Here is an 18,281-nt window from a genome sequence, read left to right on the forward strand (position 1 = left end):
TTAACTCTCTTGAAGTACTGTTTTCTAGCTGGTCTTCCCTGCTTGCCAGATCCTCCAGTAGCTTCCTCGAACACACTGAATGTGAACTCCTTACAACAGTCTACAGGACTTACAGGTTCTGGCCCCTGCCTCTCTCTGATTTTCTCTAAATCATATCCCACCATATTTACCCCAGTCAAATCAATTAGTCCTCCTGCCTGTACCTCAACATAAATCCAAATGTATTTCCATCTTGGTTTGGTTCTTGCACAGCAGTGGTGTAGTGGGAAGATACAGAAGACTAAAAACGGAGGAAATCTGGGAGAGAAGAAGGGTTAGGAAACCAAGAATTGTCTTTTGGTCATTAAATTTGAGATTTGTTATATATCAAGGTAGAGATGATGTGAGTAGGGTCTAGGTTATAGTAGGTTATAGGAATTTAGAGCTCAAAAGAAAGATCAAGACTAGAAACAAATTTGGAAGATAATATTTGAAGGCATGAGACTGAATAAGATGGGGGTTTATATAATGAAATGCAGCAGTGAAAAATCCTTGTGTAGGAAAACATAGAACAGGCAGAAACGAAACACTGGGGAAATACAAATCACACCTATATGGTTATCTCACATTTGAAAAGTAGAAAATTAAATGGCAGTCATCTGCCCATCATTTGTCATTTTCTACTCTGTGCCAAACACAATGGGAGAAGCTCAAAGACCAATGAAGAGGGATGATACCAAGGTCAACAGCTGGTACAGTTACATTAATTTCAGAAAAAGTACCCTTCAAGGCAAAATGGTACTATTTGTAATAAAATAATTATCTCATGATGAGATTCAGTTAACCTGTTATAACTCCAACTTGATACCCACCTCAAGATCCATGATGCAGAAATAAACAAAACTATGAAAAGGAAATGGACAAGGTCACAGAGATTTTAACACACCTCTTTCAGCAGAACAAGCAGATGAGGAAAAAAAAATGCAACAGGATATAGATAATTGTAATATAATTAACAAATGTGAGTTAATTGATGAGAGAGAGAGAGAGAGAGGGAGAGAGAGATACCAACAACTCCAGAATACAGTCTTTGGAAGTTTCTGTGGAATATTTGCCAAACTGACCATCTCTGAACCATAATGCAAGTCCTGGCAAATTTCAAGAAATCATATGTTGTGTCTACTTCCTCCAAGAGAGTGTAGTATTGGCATAAAGATAGATCAAAGATGTACTTGAGGTCCTACCCAGTGCAGTAAGGCCATAAAGGAAGGCATACAGATTAGAAAGTAAAACTTTCTACTTAAAATGATAGTATAGATCGTATTAAATTCCAGAGAATCTACCAAAACACACACACACAAAAACCACCTACTTAGAAGTAAAGGAGTTTAGCAAGTTCACAGGATACAAGGTCAATATACAAAAAGTTGTAAGTTTATATACTAGCAATAAAATATTGGAATTTGAAAATTTTAAACTTTATATAATAGCACCAAATCCCATGAAATAGGTATAAGTATTACAAAATCTGTTTTTAAAAAATCTGAAAGCTACAAAATGCTGATGAAAGAAACCAAGAAGAACCTGAAAAATGTAATGGATTGAAAACTCAATATTGTTAAGATTTCAGTTCTTCTCTCCAGACTGATCTGGAGATGCAAAGCAATTCCAGTCAAAATTCCAGCAGGATATTTTGTAGAAGTCAATAAACAGATTCTAAAATTTATATGGAAAGGCAAAAGAACCAGAGTAATAAAAAAACAACTATTTGAAAAGCAACAGTTGGAAGACTCACCCTGTTAGATTTTAAAATTATAAACCGGTAGTAATCAAGAGTGTAGTGTTGGCATTAAAGATAGATCAATGGAACAGAATTGATTGCCCACAAATATACTCACAATTTAGTCAATTGATTTTCTACAAATGTGCTAAGGCAAGACAATAGAGGAAGGATACTCTTTTCTAAACGTGGGTATTCCTATGCTTAAATAAAACCCAACAACTCCAGACATACCTTATACCTCATGCAAAGTTTAATTCAGAATTAATCATGGACATACATGATAAAACTAACTTCTAGGAGGAAACAATTTCTGTATTTGCGTTGGGCAAAAGATTTCTTAGGATACCAAAAACAGCCATAGAGAAAAAATTATAAATTATAGTTTTTTAAACAATAAGAATTTCCACTATTTGAAAGATACTTTAGAAAGAATGAAGAGCTAGGAAGAAAATATTTCCAAATCACATCTGATAAAAGACTTCTATCTTGAATATGTCAGGAATATATAATGAAATCCCAAAACTCAGCAAGTGAACAACTCGTTTGTTGTTGCTTAAGTAATCTCTATGTCCAACATGGGGCTCAAACAACCCCAAGATCAAGAGTTGCATGCTCTGCTGACTGAGCCAGCCAGGCACCCCCCCCCAACAACCCAGTTTAAAAACAAAGATTTGAATAGACACATCATCAAAGAACATGTCTGGAAAGCAAATAAGCATGTGAAAAGAATAGTGTAGTGGCATGTCACCACTATTACATACCTAGGAGAATAGTTCAAAAATTTTATAAACTGTTAACAAAGATGCAGAGCAACTGAAACCCTCATACACTCAGATAAAGTTTCACACTAAAGGCCCATTGACCATTCATGTCCAACTTTCAACAAAAAATTACAAAACATGCTAAGGCAAGAAAGACATGAAGTGACAAAGCAAGTAACACTACCAGACTCCTATGGCAATGATTTTGGAATTAACAGAAATTAAAAACTATGATTAACATGCCATGGGCTTTAATGGAACATGCAAACAACATACAAGAATAAATTAATAATAACCAAGAGACTGAACCTGAGACAGAATTAAAAGTAAATGCTAAAAATCAAAGCACTGTACCAGAAATGAAAATTTCTTTGGCCTCATCAGCAGACTTGTTACTGAGTCAGGTGAACCTGAAGATATGTCAATAGAAACTTGACAAACTGAAATGCAAAGGGCGGGGGGAAGAATGAAAAATACCCAAGAACCAAAGGACAGTTACAAAAGGTGTACCATATGTGTAATGGACTATCGAAACAGCAAAAGAAATATTTTAAGTAATAATGACTGAGACGATTTTAAAATTAATGCCAGGAAGCTCAGAACAGCAAGCAGAATAAATAACCAAATCGACACCTAGGCATATTATATTTAAACTGCAGAAAGCCAAAGACAAAAAATTTTGAAAGAAGCCGGAGGAGGAAAACTCCTTAGCAATAAAGGAACAATGATAAAAATTTATCAAACTTTTCTTCACAAACCATGCAAAGAGTGGAATGAAATCTTTAAAGTGGTGAAAGTAAAAACACCACCAACCTACAATTCTGTGTCAAGCAAAATTATCCTTTAAAAATGGAGAAATAAAGACTTTCTCAGACAAAAACTGAGGGAATTTGTCACCAGTAGACCTGCCTTGCATGGAGTGTTGAAGGAAATTCCTCGGAAGAAAGAAAATACATGGTACAAGTCAGAAACTCTGATCTACATGAAGGGAAAATGAAAAGGAATAAATGAAGGTAAAATAACACCTTTAACTTTTTTTGTGCATAATTGATCTAACAGAAAACTGTTCAAAATAATAATAACAATACAAAAACTAATTCAAAGGGCTATATGCTCCCCTATGTTTATTGCAGCATTATTTACAATAGCCAAACTACTGGTAAGTAGCCCAAGTGTCCATCAATAGTAATGTATAAAGAAGATGTGGTATGTATACACAATGGAATACTACTCAGTCATAAAAAGAATGAAATCTTGCCATTTGCAATGATGTGGATAGAGCTAAAGACTGTAATGCTAAGTGAAATAAGTCAGAGAAAGACAAATACCGTATGATATCACTCATGGGTAGAGTTTAAGAAATAAAAAACAACTAAAGGGGGGACAAAAACGAGAGAGACAAACCAACAAACAGACTCTATAGAGAGTCTTTTAACTATAGAGAACAAACTGATGGTTACGGGGGGGGGTGAAATGGGTGACGGGGATTAAGGAGAACACTTGTCATGGTGAGCACTGGTGATGTATGGAATTGTTGAATCATTACATTGTACACCTGAAATTCACATAACACACTGTATATTAACTATACTGGAATTACAATTTAGTAATAAAAAACAGCAATGTACTTGGTGATTATACATAAGTGACATGAATGACAACCATGTTATAAAGAACAAGAGGAAGGAATTAGAAATGCTCTCTGATGAGGTATCCACACTACCCAAGCACAGTATAGTGTTATGTGAAAGTGGACTTAGAGTAGTGCCAATGTAAACTGCCAACCCTAGGGCCACCAGTAAAAATTTTGTAAGATAAAGAAAATTGACATTCTGTGAGAGAATCTTAAAATTTGCTCAAAAGAATCCAGAGAAGGCAGAAAAAGTTTGGGAGTCTTTAGAAGAAACAAAAAAATGAGAACAATGGGTAAAAAACAGCTATAATATGGTAGATTTTAATCCAACGATACCAGTAATCATTTAAAGTGTAAATGACCTGGGGAAAGATGGTGGAGGAGTAGGAGACCCCTTTTGCATCTGGTCCCCTGAATCGAGCTGGATATCTACCAGACCATCCTGAACACCCACGAAATCAGCCTGACACGTAGGAAGATACATCTGGATCTCTACAAACGAACATCTCCAGTGCTGGGTATAGAGGTACGAAGCGGGGAGCCGAGAGTACGGGCACAGATATAGGAAGATAAACGGAAGGGGGGAGGGAGCCGCCGTGCTCGGGCACCAGGAAGCAGTAGCTTCCTGCACTGGGGAGCAGGCCAGACTCCTGCAGATCAGTAGCCGCGGGGAAACCAGACTGAAACCGGAGTGCGGGAACCCGGGGCGGCTGGTGGTTCTAGAAACACGAAGGGCAGAAACGTGCCAGCCCTGGGAGCTAGGACTGGGAGAGCGGCTGTGGGGCACACAACCCAGGACGCTGTGGGTTTTTAGCAGCACCGACAGTCAATGTGGCCTGGAGAGCTCAGTGAAGAGCAGACTGTGATCTCTCTGTTCTGAGACAGAGGTTTGGATACAGTCACTGCTGCTCTGACTCTCAGAAGAGAACAGAAAGCCAGGGAAAGCTGCCAGAGAACAAAAGCCCAGAAAAACCCATTCTCACTGTGCCTCCTCCCCCGCCCTGAACAGGGCAACTCTGCCCAAACAGGGTTGCCTGAGTATCAGCAAGGCAGGCCCCTCCCCCGGAAGGCAGGCTGGAAGAACAAGAAGCCCACATCACTGAGGTCTCTATAAAACAAATGCATCTTGCTTGGGTCTTGGTCAATAATTTGGGCTCTGTACATTCCCGCAACCTCTCCTCATCAGAATGACGAGGAGGAACCCCCAAAGGAAAGAAACAGAAACTGAAGCCTCTGCCACAGAACTGATGGATATGGATATAACCAAATTGTCAGAAATGGAGTTCAGAGTAACAATGGTCAAGATTGTATAAGCTTGAGAAAAATATTAACGAAAATATAGAATCTCTAAGGGTTGAAATGAGAACGAATCTTGCAGAAATTAAGAATTCTATGAATCACATGCAGTCTAAACTGGATGCTCTGACTGCCAGGGTAAATGAGGCAGAAGAACGAATTAGAGGATAAGATGATAGAAAAGAAGGAAAGAGAAGAAACATGGGAAAAGAAGCTCCATTTTCAAGAAAAAAGGCTATAGGAGATTACTGACTCAGTGAAACGTTCCAGTGTCAGAATCATCGGCATCCCCGAGGGGGTGGAGAAAGAAGTCTAGAAGAGATATTTGAACAAATTGTAGCTGAGAACTTCCCTAATCTGGCAAAGGAAACAAGCATTCATGTCCAGGAGGCAGAGAGGACCCCTCCCAAGGTCAATGAGAACAGACCAACACCACGACATATAATAGCACAACTCGCAAATCTTAGATCCAAGGAAACAATCTTGAAAGCTGCGAGGGGGAAGAGATTCCTCACATACAGAGGGAGGAACATCAGAATAACGTCAGACCTGTCCACAGAGACCTGGCAAGCCAGAAAAGGCTGGCAAGACATATTCAGAGCACTAAGTGAGAAGAACACGCAGCCAAGGATCCTTTATCCAGCAAGGCTGTCATTCAGAATTGATAAGGACCTTCCAAGACCGGCAGAAACTGAAAGAATATGTGACCACCAAGCCATATTAAGAAAAATACAAGAAATATTAAGGGGAGGTTCTATAAAAGTAAAAAGACCCCAAGAGTGATAGAACAGAAATTTACAGAGACAACCTATAGAAACAAGGACTTCACAGGCAACATGACAACATTAAAATCATCTCTCTCAATAATCACTCTTAATGTGAAAGGCCTAAATGCTCCCATAAAATGCCACAGGGTTGCAGACTGGATAAAAAGATATGACCCATCCATTTGCTGTCTACAAGAGACACATTTTGAACCTAAAGATACATCAAGACATCTTCAAAGTGAAGGGATGGAGAACCATTTTTCATGCCAATGGACCTCAAAAGAAAGCTGGGAGTAGCAATTCTCATATCAGACAAATTAGATTTTAAGCTAAAGACTATAGTTAGAGAAGGACACTGTATTATTCTTAGATCCTCTTGTTGGATACAGCCTTTAATAATTATAAATATCTATGCCCCCAACAGGGGAGCAGCCAGATACATAAGCCAACTCTTAATCAGAATAAAGAGACATATAAGGGCGCCTGGGTGGCACAGCAGTTAAGCTTCTGCCTTCGGCTCAGGGCGTGACCCCGTTGTTATGGGATCGAGCCCCACATCAGGCTCCTCTGCTATGAGCCTGCCTCTTCCTCTCCCACTCCCCCTGCTTGTGTTCCCGCTCTCGCTGGCTGTCTCTATCTCTGTCGAATAAATAAATAAAATCTTAAAAAAAAAAGAGACATATAGATAATAATACATTAATAGTAGGGGACCTCAATACTCCACTCTCAGCAATAGACAGATTATCTAAGCAGAAAACAAAGAAACAAGAGCTTTGACATACTGGACCAGATGGACCTTATAGAAATACACAGAACACTACACCGTAGAACAACAGAATACTCATTCTTGACTAATGCACATGGAACTTTCTCCAGAATAGACCATACACTGAGTCACAAAACAGGTCTCAACCAATACCAAAAGACTGAGATTACTCCCTGCCTGTTCTCAGACCACAATGCTTTGAAACTGGAACTCAATCACAAGGAAAAATTTGGAAGAAACTCAAACACTTGGAAACTAAAAACCATCCTGCTTAAGAATGATTGTGTAAACCAGGGAAATTAAAGAAGAACTTAAGCAATTTATGGAGACCAATGAGAATGAAAACACATCAGTCCAAAACCTATGGGACACTGCAAAGGCAGTCCTAAGGGGCCAATACATAGCCGTCCAAGCCTCACTCAAAAGAATAGAAAAATCTAAAAGGCAGCCCTTATACTCTCACCTTAAACAGCTGGAGATGGCACAGAAGAACAGGCCTAAGCCATGCACGAGAAGACAATTAAGATTAGAGCAGAGATCAATGAATTAGAAACCAGAAATACTGTAGAGCTGATCAACAAAACTAGAAGCTGGTTCTTTGAAAGAATTAATAAGATTGATAAGCCACTGACCAGACTTATTCAGAAGAGTAGAGAAAGGACCCAAATTAATAAAATTATGAATGAAAGGGGAGAGATCACAACACCAAGGACATACAAACAATCATTAGAGACTATTATCAACAACTATATGCCAATAAATCAAGCAACCTGGAAGAAATGGATGCCTTCCTGGAAACCTATAAACTACCAAGATTGATACAGGAACTGGAGTGCCTGGGTGGCACAGTCATTAAGCGTCTGCCTTCGGCTCAGGGCGTGATCCCGGCGTTCCAGAATCGAGCCCCACATCAGGCTCCTTCACTAGGAACCTGCTTCTTCCTCTCTCACTCCCCCTGCTTGTGTTCCCTCTCTCGCTGGCTGTCTCTAATAAATAAATAAATAAATCTTTAAAAAAAAAAAAAAAGACTGAAACAGGAAGAAATTGATTATCTAAATAGAGCAATTAACTGTGAAGATATTGAAGCAGTGATCAAAAACCTCCCAAAAAACAAGAGTCCAGGACCTGATGGATTCCCTGGGGGAATTCTACCAAACATTCAAAGAAGAAATAATACCTATTCTCCTGAAGCTGTTTCAAAAAAATAGAAACAGAAGGAAAACTACCAAACTCATTCTATGAGGCCAGTATTACCTTGATCCCCAAACCAGGCAAAGACTCCATCAAAAAAAACGAGAATTACAGACCAATATCCCTGATGAATATGGATGCCAAAATTCTCAACAAGATCCTAGCTAATGGGATCCAACAGTACATTAAAAGGATTATTCATCACAACCAGGTGGGATTCATCCCTGGGATGCAAGGTGGTTCAACATTCACAAATCAATCAGTGTTATAGAACACATTGATGAGAGTCAAGAACCATATGATCCTCTCAGTTGATGCAGAAAAAGCATTTGACAAAATATAGCATCCTTTCCTGATTAAAACCCTTCAGAGTGTAGGGATAGAGGGTACGTTCCTCGGTTTCATAAAAACCATCTATGAAAAGCCTACAGCAAATATCATTCTCAATGGGGAAAAGCTGAGAGCCTTTCTCTTAAGATCAGGAACACGACAAGGATGCCCACTCTCGCCACTATTGTTCAATATAGTACTAGAAGTCCTAGCAACAGCAATCAAACAACAAAAAAGAATAAAAGGTATTCAAATTGGCAAAGAAGAAGACAAACTCTCTCTCTTCACAGATGACATGATACTTTATATGGAAAACCCAAAAGACTCCAACCGCAAACTACTGGAACTCATACAACAATTCAGTAATGTGGCAGGATACAAAAATCAATGCTCAGAAAACAGCTGCAGTTCTATACACGACCAATGAGACTGAAGAAAGAAATTAGGGAATCAATTCCATTTACAATAGCACCAAAAAACATAAGATATCTCAGAATAAACTTAACCAGAGAGTTGTAAAGGATCTATACTCTAGAAACTATAGAACACTGATGAAAGACATTAAAGAAGACACAAAAAGATGGAAAAACATTCAATGCTCATGGACTGGAAGAATAAGCATAGTTAAAATGTCTATGCTACCCAGAGCAATCTACACTTTCAACACCATCCCGATCGAAATACCAATGACGTTTTTCCAACTGCTGGAACAAACAATCCTAAAATTTGTGTACCAGAAAATACCCCGAATCGCCAAGGAAATGTTGAAAAAGAAAAACAAAGCTGGGGGTATCACATTGCCTGATTTCAAGTTATACTACAAAGCTGTGGTTACCAAGACAGAATGGTACTGGCACAAAAACAGACGCATAGACCAATGGAACAGAATACAGACTCCAGAAATGGACCCTTGACTCTATGTCAACTAATCTTTGACAAAGCAGGAAAAAACATCCAGTGGAAAAAAGGCAGTCTCTTCAATAAATAGTGTTTGGAAAATTGGACAGCTATATACAGAAGAATGGAACTTGACCACTCTCTCACACCATACACAAAGATAAACTCCAAATGGATGGAAGACCTCGATGTGAGACAGGAATCCATCAAAATCATAGAGGAGAACATAGGCTGTAACCTCTTTGACTTTGGCCACAGCAGCTTCTTTCACGACACATCTCCAAAGGCAAGGGAAACAAAAGCAAAAATGAACTTTTGGGACTTCATCAAGATAAACAGTTTCTGCACAGCAAAGGAAACAGTCAACAAAACAAAGAGGCAACCCATAGAATGGGAGAAGATATTTGCAAATGACACTACAGATAAAAGGCTGGTATCCAAGATCTATAAAGAACTTCTCAAACTCAATACCCAAGAAACAAATAATCAAATCAAAAAATGGGCAGAAGATATGAACAGACACTTTTCCAATGAAGACATACAAATGGCTAACAGACACATGAAAAAATGTTCAAAATCATTAGCCATCAGGGAAATTCAAATCAAAACCACACTGAGATACCACCTTACGCCAGTTAGAATGGCAAAAATTGACAAGGCAAGAAACAACAAATGTTGGAGAGGATGTGGCGAAAGGGGAACCCTCTTATACTGTTAGTGGGAATGTAAGTTGGTACAGCCACTTTGGAAAACAGTGTGGAGGTCCCTCAAAAAATAGAGCTACCCTATGACCCAGCAATTGCACTACTGGGTATTTACCCCAAAGATACAGATGTAGTGAGGATCAAGGCCATATGCACCCCAATGTTCATAGCAGCATTTGTCCACAATAGCTAAATCGTGGAAGGAGCCGAGATGCCCTTCAACAGACGAATGGATAAAGAAGATGTGGTCCATATATACCATGGAATATTACTCAGCTATCAGAAGAATGATTACCCAACATTTGCATCAACATAGATGGGAGTGGAGGAGATTATGCTAAGCAAAATAAGACAAGCAGAGAAAGACAATTATATGGTTTCACTCATTTGTGGAACATAAAGAATAGCAGAGAAATAGGTAGGAAAAGGAAGGGGAAAATGAAGGGGGGGTAAACAGAAGGGGAAATGAACCACAAGAGACTATGGGCTCTAGGAAACAAACAGGGTTTTAGAGGGGAGAGGGGTGGGGGGATGGGCTAGCCCAGTGATGGGTATTAAGGAGGACACGTATTACATGGAACACTGGGTGTTATACGCAAACAATGAATCCTGGAACACTACATCAAAAACTAATCATGTACTGTATGGTGACTAACATATCATAATTTTTAAAAAAAGTATAAATGACCTAAATACACCAAGGCAGAGACTGAGAGAGTTGAGTTGAAAAATAAGACCCAACTACACATTATCTATAAGAAAGCCACTTTAAATATAAAGACATAGATTAAAAGTAAAGGGATGGAATCACTTTATACTAACTAGGATGGCTACTATCAAAAAACAGGGGTGCCTGGGTGGTTCAGTCAAAATGTCTGCCTTCAGCTCAGGTCATGATCCCAGGGTCCTAGGATTGAGCCCCGTGTCAGATTCTCTGCTCTGCTGGGAGTGTGCTTCTCCCTCTCTGTCCCTCCCCCTGCTGTGCTCACTCTAATAAATCTTAAAAAATAAATAACAAGGATTCAGAGGAATGTGAAGAAATTGGAACCCTTGTGCACTGCTGGTAGGAAGTAAAATGGTACCACCACTATGGAAAACAGTATGGTTGTCCCTCAGAAATTAGAAATAAAATTGCCATATGATCAAGCAGTTCTACTTCTGAGTATCCAATAGAATTGAAAGCAGGATCTTGAAGAGATATTTGCCACACATATTTTCATAGCAGCATTATTCATAATAACCAAGAGGTAGGAGCAACCAAAGTGTATCAATGGATGAATGGAGAAACAAAATGTGGTTCAGACCAACAATGAAATATTACCTTTAAAAAGGAAGGAAATTCTGACATATGTTATAACATGGATGAACCTTGAGGATATTGTGCTAAATGAAATAAGCTAGTCATAAATGGAATCACAAAGTGTATTTGTCTTTTTAAATGAAGTAGCTAGAGTAGTTGGAGTAAGCAAATTCATAGAAACAGAAAGAATGATAGTTGCCAGGGCTTGAGGAGGAAGAAGTGGGGAGCTGTTGCTTAATGGGTATAGAGTTTCAGTTTTGCAGAATTAAAATGTTCTATAGAGGGGCGCCTGGGTGGCACAGCGGTTAAGCGTCTGCCTTCGGCTCAGGGTGTGGTCCCGGCGTTATGGGATCGAGCCCCACATCAGGCTCCTCCACTATGAGCCTGCTTCTTCCTCTCCCACTCCCCCTGCTTGTGTTCCCTCTCTCGCTGGCTGTCTCTATCTCTGTCAAATAAATAAATAAAATCTTTAAAAAAAAAAAAGTTCTATAGAGATCCATCGCACAACAATATACTTAACACTATTGAACCGTATACTTAGAAATGGTTAAGATGGTAAATTGTGTGTTATGTGGGGTTTTTTTTAAGAATTAAAAATTAAAACATTTTTAAAGTAAAGAGATGGAGGGGCGCCTGGGTGGCTCAGTCTGTTGAGCATCCAACTCTTGGTTTCGGCTCAGGTCATGATCTCATGGGCCATGAGATTGAGCCCCACATTGGGGTTCCATGCTCAAGGGGAAGTCTGCTTGAAGAGTCTCTCCCTCTGCCTCTCCCCTCACTTGCACTCTCTCTCTCTCTAAAGTAAATAAATCAATCTTTAAAAGAAAAAAAAAAAGATGAAGCTATCCCATGCTAACATAAATCAAAAGAAAGCTGCAGGGTAGTGAGGGGTGAGGCTGGAGCCTGGATACAGGGGTGGGAAGGCTGGACTCCTGGGTCTAAGGGAGGAGGAGGCTGGGAGATAGGACTTCTGGGCTGAATAAGGACCAAATTTGGAGTTCACGCTCTGGTTTAGATGGTATAAGACCCGGGGACTTGGGTTCCTGGCAGGGTTGGAGATTAGGAAGCATCTTTCAACTGACATGATTGTAAAATTTTTTTTCAAAGATACGGAATGAAACTTCTAGGGTGCCTGGGTGGCTCAGATGGTTAAGTGTCTGCCTTTGGCTCAGGTCATGATCTCAGGGTCTTGGGATCGAGTCCCATGTCGGGCTCCCTGCTCAGCAGGGAGTCTGCTTCTCCCTCTCCCTTTGCCTCTCCCCACCACTTGTGCTCTCTGTCAAACGAATAAATAAAATCTTAAAAAAAATGAAACTTCTCTACTCCAAAGCCACTCACCAGAATTACTGCTGTTAACAACACAACAAAAGCGGCAGTAGTTGTACTAATTTTAGACAAAGCAGACTTCACAATAAGAAAAATTATCAGGGACAAAAAGGGGCATTACATAATGATAAAAGGATCATTCTCCAAGAAGAATTAACAGTTCTTAAGATGTATGTGCCTAACAACAGAGCACCCAAATATGTGAGGCAAAAACTGGTGGAACTGCACGGAAAAATAGACAAATCCGCTCTCATAGTTGCAGGCATCGATAGAGCTCGACTGGTAATCGACAGATCCATCAGGCAAAGAGTCAGAAAGGATATAGAGGTGGGGAACCTGGCTGGGTCAGTCAGTAGAACATGTGATTCTTTTTTTTTTTTTTTTAAAGATTTTATTTATGACAGAGATAGAGACAGCCAGCGAGAGAGGGAACACAAGCAGGGGGAGTGGGAGAGGAAGAAGCAGGCTCATAGCAGAGGAGCCCGATGTGGGNCCTAAGCCTAAAGCTAGGAATTCCCCCTTTGGACTTTCTAGTTACCTGAGCAATAAATCCTCCACTTCTTTGCATAAGACAGTTTTGTTATATTTTTTTTTTAAGATTTTATTTATTTATTTGACAGAGATAGAGACAGCTAGCGAGAGAGGGAACACAAGCAGGGGGAGTGGGAGAGGAAGAAGCAGGCTCATAGTAGAGGAGCCTGATGTGGGGGCTCGATCCCGTAACGTCGGGATCACGCCCTGAGCCGAAGGCAGACGCTTAACCGCTGTGCCACCCAGGCGCCCCTAGAACATGTGATTCTTGATCGCAGAGTTTCCCATGTTGGGTGTAGAAATTACTTAAAAATAAAATCTTAAAAAAAAGAAAAGGATATAGAACAGAACAATACCCAACAGCGAAATATACATATTTCTCAAACTGACATGGAACACTAACCAAGACAGGCCACATTCTGGGCCATAGCACACTCCTCAATAAACGCAAAAGAACAAAAATCATTCAAAGTGTGCCCTCAGACTACAGTGAGATTAAACTGGAAATTAGCATAAAAATGCTAGAAAATCCCAAAATATTTGGAGATTGACAACAAATTGATTGAGAGGGAGGGGAGGGGCAGAGGAAGAGGGAGAGAGAATCCCAAGCAGGCTCCACACCCAGCATGGAGCCTGATCCCACAAGCCCAAGATCATGACCTGAGCCAAAATCAAGAGTCAGATGCTCAACTGACTGAGCCACCCAGGTGCCCTCAGATGTTTGTTTGTTTGTTTATTTATTTATTTATTTATTTATTTATTTATTTAAGTAATTTCTACACCCAATATGAGACTCAAATTCATGACCCGGAGATCAAGGGTCACATGCTCTACTTGACTGAGCCAGAAAGGCGCCCCTGAACAACACATTTTTAAATAACATGGGTCAAAGAAGAAATCTCAAAAAAAATTAAAATAATATTTTAATGAAATGAAAATACAACATCAGTTTGTGGGATGCAATGAAAGAAGCACATAGAGGGGAAATTTCTAGCATTGAATGTGCACATTACAAATGAAGAAAGATTTCGAATGAAAATCTAAGCTTCCACTTCAGTAAACTATAGAAAGAAGAGTATTGAAAGAAAGAAAGAAAGAAAGAAAGAAAGAAAGAAAGAAAGAAAGAAAGAAAAAGAAAGAAAGAAAAAGAGAGAAAGAAAGAAAGAAAGAAAGAAGAGCAATATAAAACTAATGCAGAAAAATAAAAATTCAAGTAAAAAAATCAGTGACACTGAAAACAGGAAAGTGAGAGAGGGGGAAAAAATTCAATGAAACCAAAAATGTTGGTTCTTTGAAAAGATCAATACAATTGATAAACCTTTGTCTAGCTAGAAAAAAGAAAAAAAACATTAATTACTAATATTAGAACTGAAGGAGAGGCAGTAGAGGCCACTACTACTGAGCCCATGGACATTAAAAGAATAAAGGATTGTAAACAACTCTATTCCTACAGATTTGATAACTTACATGAAACAGATCAATTCTTTGAAAAGTATAGTCCACCAAAACTCACACAAGGAGAAATAGATACTCTGAATAGGCACATATATAAAGAAATTGAATCAATCCTTAATAACTTTCCAAAACAGAAAGCACCAGACCCAGAGAGTTTCACTGATGAATTATACCAAACACTGAAGGAAAAAATACTGATTCTCTACAATGTCTTTTAGAAAATAAAAGCAGAATGAACACATCTCAACCAATTCTATAAGCAGAGTATTACGCTCATAACAGACCAGATAGATATTACAAGAAAGGAGGAGCACCTGGGTGGCTCAGTAAGTTAAGCCTCCAACTCTTGATTTTGGCTTAGGTCATGATCTCAGGGTCATGAGATCAAGCCCCAAGATAGAGCCCCTCATGGGGCTCAGCACAGAGTCTGCTTGTCCCTCTCTCTCTGCTCCTCCCTCACACCCGCCTTCTCTCTCTCTCTCTCTCAAATAAATAAAATCTTTAAAAAAATTAAAAAAAAGTTATTACAAGAAAGGAAAACTACAGATCAATATCTCTCATGAACACAGATGCAAAAATCCTCAAAATATTGGCCAATTGAATCTAACGATGTATATATAGAATATACACTATGACCAAGTGGGAGATATTGGAGCCATAAAAGGCTGATTCAGCATTCGAAAATCCATATAATCCATTATGTCAACAGGCTAAAGAAGAAAAATTGTATGACCAAAAATGTAGAAAAAGCGTTTGACAAAACGCAACACCCATTCACTATAAAAACTAGCAAACTAGGAATAGAGGGGAACTTCAACTTGATAAAGAACAACTACCAAACAGCTACAGCTAACATCATACTCAATGCTAATGAACTAGATATTTTCCCCTTCAAACTGGAAACGAGGCAAGGGTAGCTCTCCTCTCACCACTCATTCCTATTCAGTATTCTACTGGAAGTCTAGCTGCTACGATAAGAAAGGAACATAAAAGACCTACGGATTAGGAAGGAAGACAAATTGTCTTCATTCGCAGATGACATAGGGTTGTCTGTAGACAATCCCAAAGAATCAACACACAAAAAACGCTACTGGAATTGATTATATCAAGTTTGTGGGATATAGGGCTAAAAAGTTCATCATTTTTGGATATACCAGCGTTAGCCTTCCCAAAATGAAAAGCTTAGGTATAAATCTAAAAAGTAGATGTAGGAGCGGGTGGCTCAGTCGGTGGAGTGCCTGCCTGCGGCTCAGGTCATGATCTCAGGGCTGTGAGATGGAGCCCCACGCTGGGCTCCGTGCTCAGCGCAGAGTCGGCTTGGGATGGCTTCTCTCCCCCGCCCCTCCCCCGCTCACACACACGTGTGTGCACATACACGCACTTCTCTCTCTCTAAAATAAATAAGTCTTTAAAAAAAATAGGCACGTGATAAAAAAAAAAGTCGAATTAGAAAACGGGCAAAAAGACATTTCACTGGAGAGGATACAGAGATGATGTATGTGCATGTGCCCATGAGGAGATGTTCAACATTATTAGCTGTTAGGGAAAATGCCAATTAAAACTACAATGGGCTATTACTGCACACCCGACAAAATGGCTGAACTAAAAAGTAGTGACAAAACCAAATGCTGGAGAAGGTATAGACTAACTGGATCACTATACATTTTGGTCGATATGTAAAAAGGCACACCCACTCTAGAAAACAATTTGGTAGTTTCCTTAAAAACTAAACATGAGGGGCGCCTAATGGTGGCTCAGTTGGTGAAGTGTCTGCCTTCAGCTCGGGTCATGATCTCAGGGTCCTGGGATCGAGCCCTGCATGGGGCTCCCTGCTCAGTGGGGAGCTTGCTTCTCCTCTCACTCTCCCCCTGCATGCTCTCTCTCTCTCAAATAAATAAATAAAATCTTTTTAAAAAGAAAAAAAGATATGAAAGATCGTTTCTTTAAAAAAAATTAAAAAAAAAAAACAACTAAACATGAAACTATCATATTACCTTGCAACCGTACTCCTGGATTATCCCAGAGAAACTGAAAACAGGTTCACACAAAAACCTCCACACGAACGTTCATAACAGCTTCATTTGTAATTGCCCCAAGCTAGAGACCATCCAGATGTTCTTCAACAAGTAAATGGTTAAGCGAGTTAGGGTACATTCACACCATGGAACAGTACTTGGCCGTCAAAAAGAACCAACTATTGATACATACAACAACCAGGACGAGTCTGTGGAGAATTATGCGGACTGAAAAAAGCCCATCAGGTTATATATTGTATGTTTCCATTTATATACCATTCTTGAAATGAGAAAGTCCTAGAGCTTGAGAACCAGCTTAGTCATAACCAGGGATTAAGGAGGTGGGAATGGTAGAAAAGTAGGTGAAACCTGAGTGTTATTCTTCATAGTGATGGAAGTGTTCTTTGTATCAATATCAAGATTCTGGTTGTGATGTTTAATATCGTTTTGCAAAATGTTAGGCGGAAACTGGGTGAAGAATACATGGGATCTCTGCCATTTCTTACAACAGTATCTGAAGCTACAAGTATTTCAAAATTAAGTTTTCAGGTGAAAAAAAAATCAGACTATTTGCTAGTAGAGCCAACAGGTCTTGGATGTTATTAAATGAGACTTGTGAAGCCTGTGAAAGTAACTGGCTTTCAATGTTTCATACTCAACCATGAAGTACAGAGATTAATGGAAGGGTGTTTTTTTATATACTTCTCTATCTCTCCCCATAAATTGACTAATTAAAACAAAATCAACCCCTCCCAGATGTTGGTAGACTTAAGGAAGGGCAGAAAAGAGGCTGGAGATGGGAAGGGGGGGAATTGGGAGCAGGGAAACTGGGGTTTGGGGGATTGGAAAAGCAGGCCAGTCCAGAGGGGAAACTGGTAGCAATGACCAACAGAAATCACATCTAGTTCTTCAGGAGTATGAAAAGTGGATTATAGGGAGGTTGCCTGCAAAGAATTCCATGTTGTCCACGCATCAGCTTTTACCTGGAGAAATGGAGCCATTTTCTAAAAACATTGCATTGAACAGAAAAGGGCACCGACTGCCGCGTATAGCTCGGGGAATTCTCAAAACTGAACACACCGGAGTATTCAACGCAGGTCAAGAAAGTCACCTGCCCCCGTTCATGCCCCCTTTCAGTATGTACTACATTAGTATCCATTCTAATGTGGCGGGGCCGGGGGAGAGCTGCCAGTTCCGGGCTATGTGAGCAGCGCTACGGTCACTCTTGTACATGTCTTTGGGGGAACATGCTACATATTTCTGTTGGGCATATGAATGAAAAACACGAGTCATACGATATATACACATTTAGCTCTTGTAAAACCCCTTTCTAGAATGGCTGCACCCCCTTCCATTTCCACCAGGATTTATCTAGAGCCTCTCTAACGTTTGGTATTTTCATTTTTGTGGGTATGGATTGGAATTGTGTTTTGTTTTTTAAAAGATCTATTCATTTTACAGATGGTGGGGGGAAGGCAGAGGGAGAGGGAAAGAGTCTTTTTTTTTTTTTTTTTTTTTTTTTTTTTTTTTTTTTTTTTTTTTTTTTT

This window comes from Ailuropoda melanoleuca, chromosome 6, assembly GCF_002007445.2.
Source record: "Ailuropoda melanoleuca isolate Jingjing chromosome 6, ASM200744v2, whole genome shotgun sequence".
NCBI lineage: Eukaryota > Metazoa > Chordata > Mammalia > Carnivora > Ursidae > Ailuropoda > Ailuropoda melanoleuca.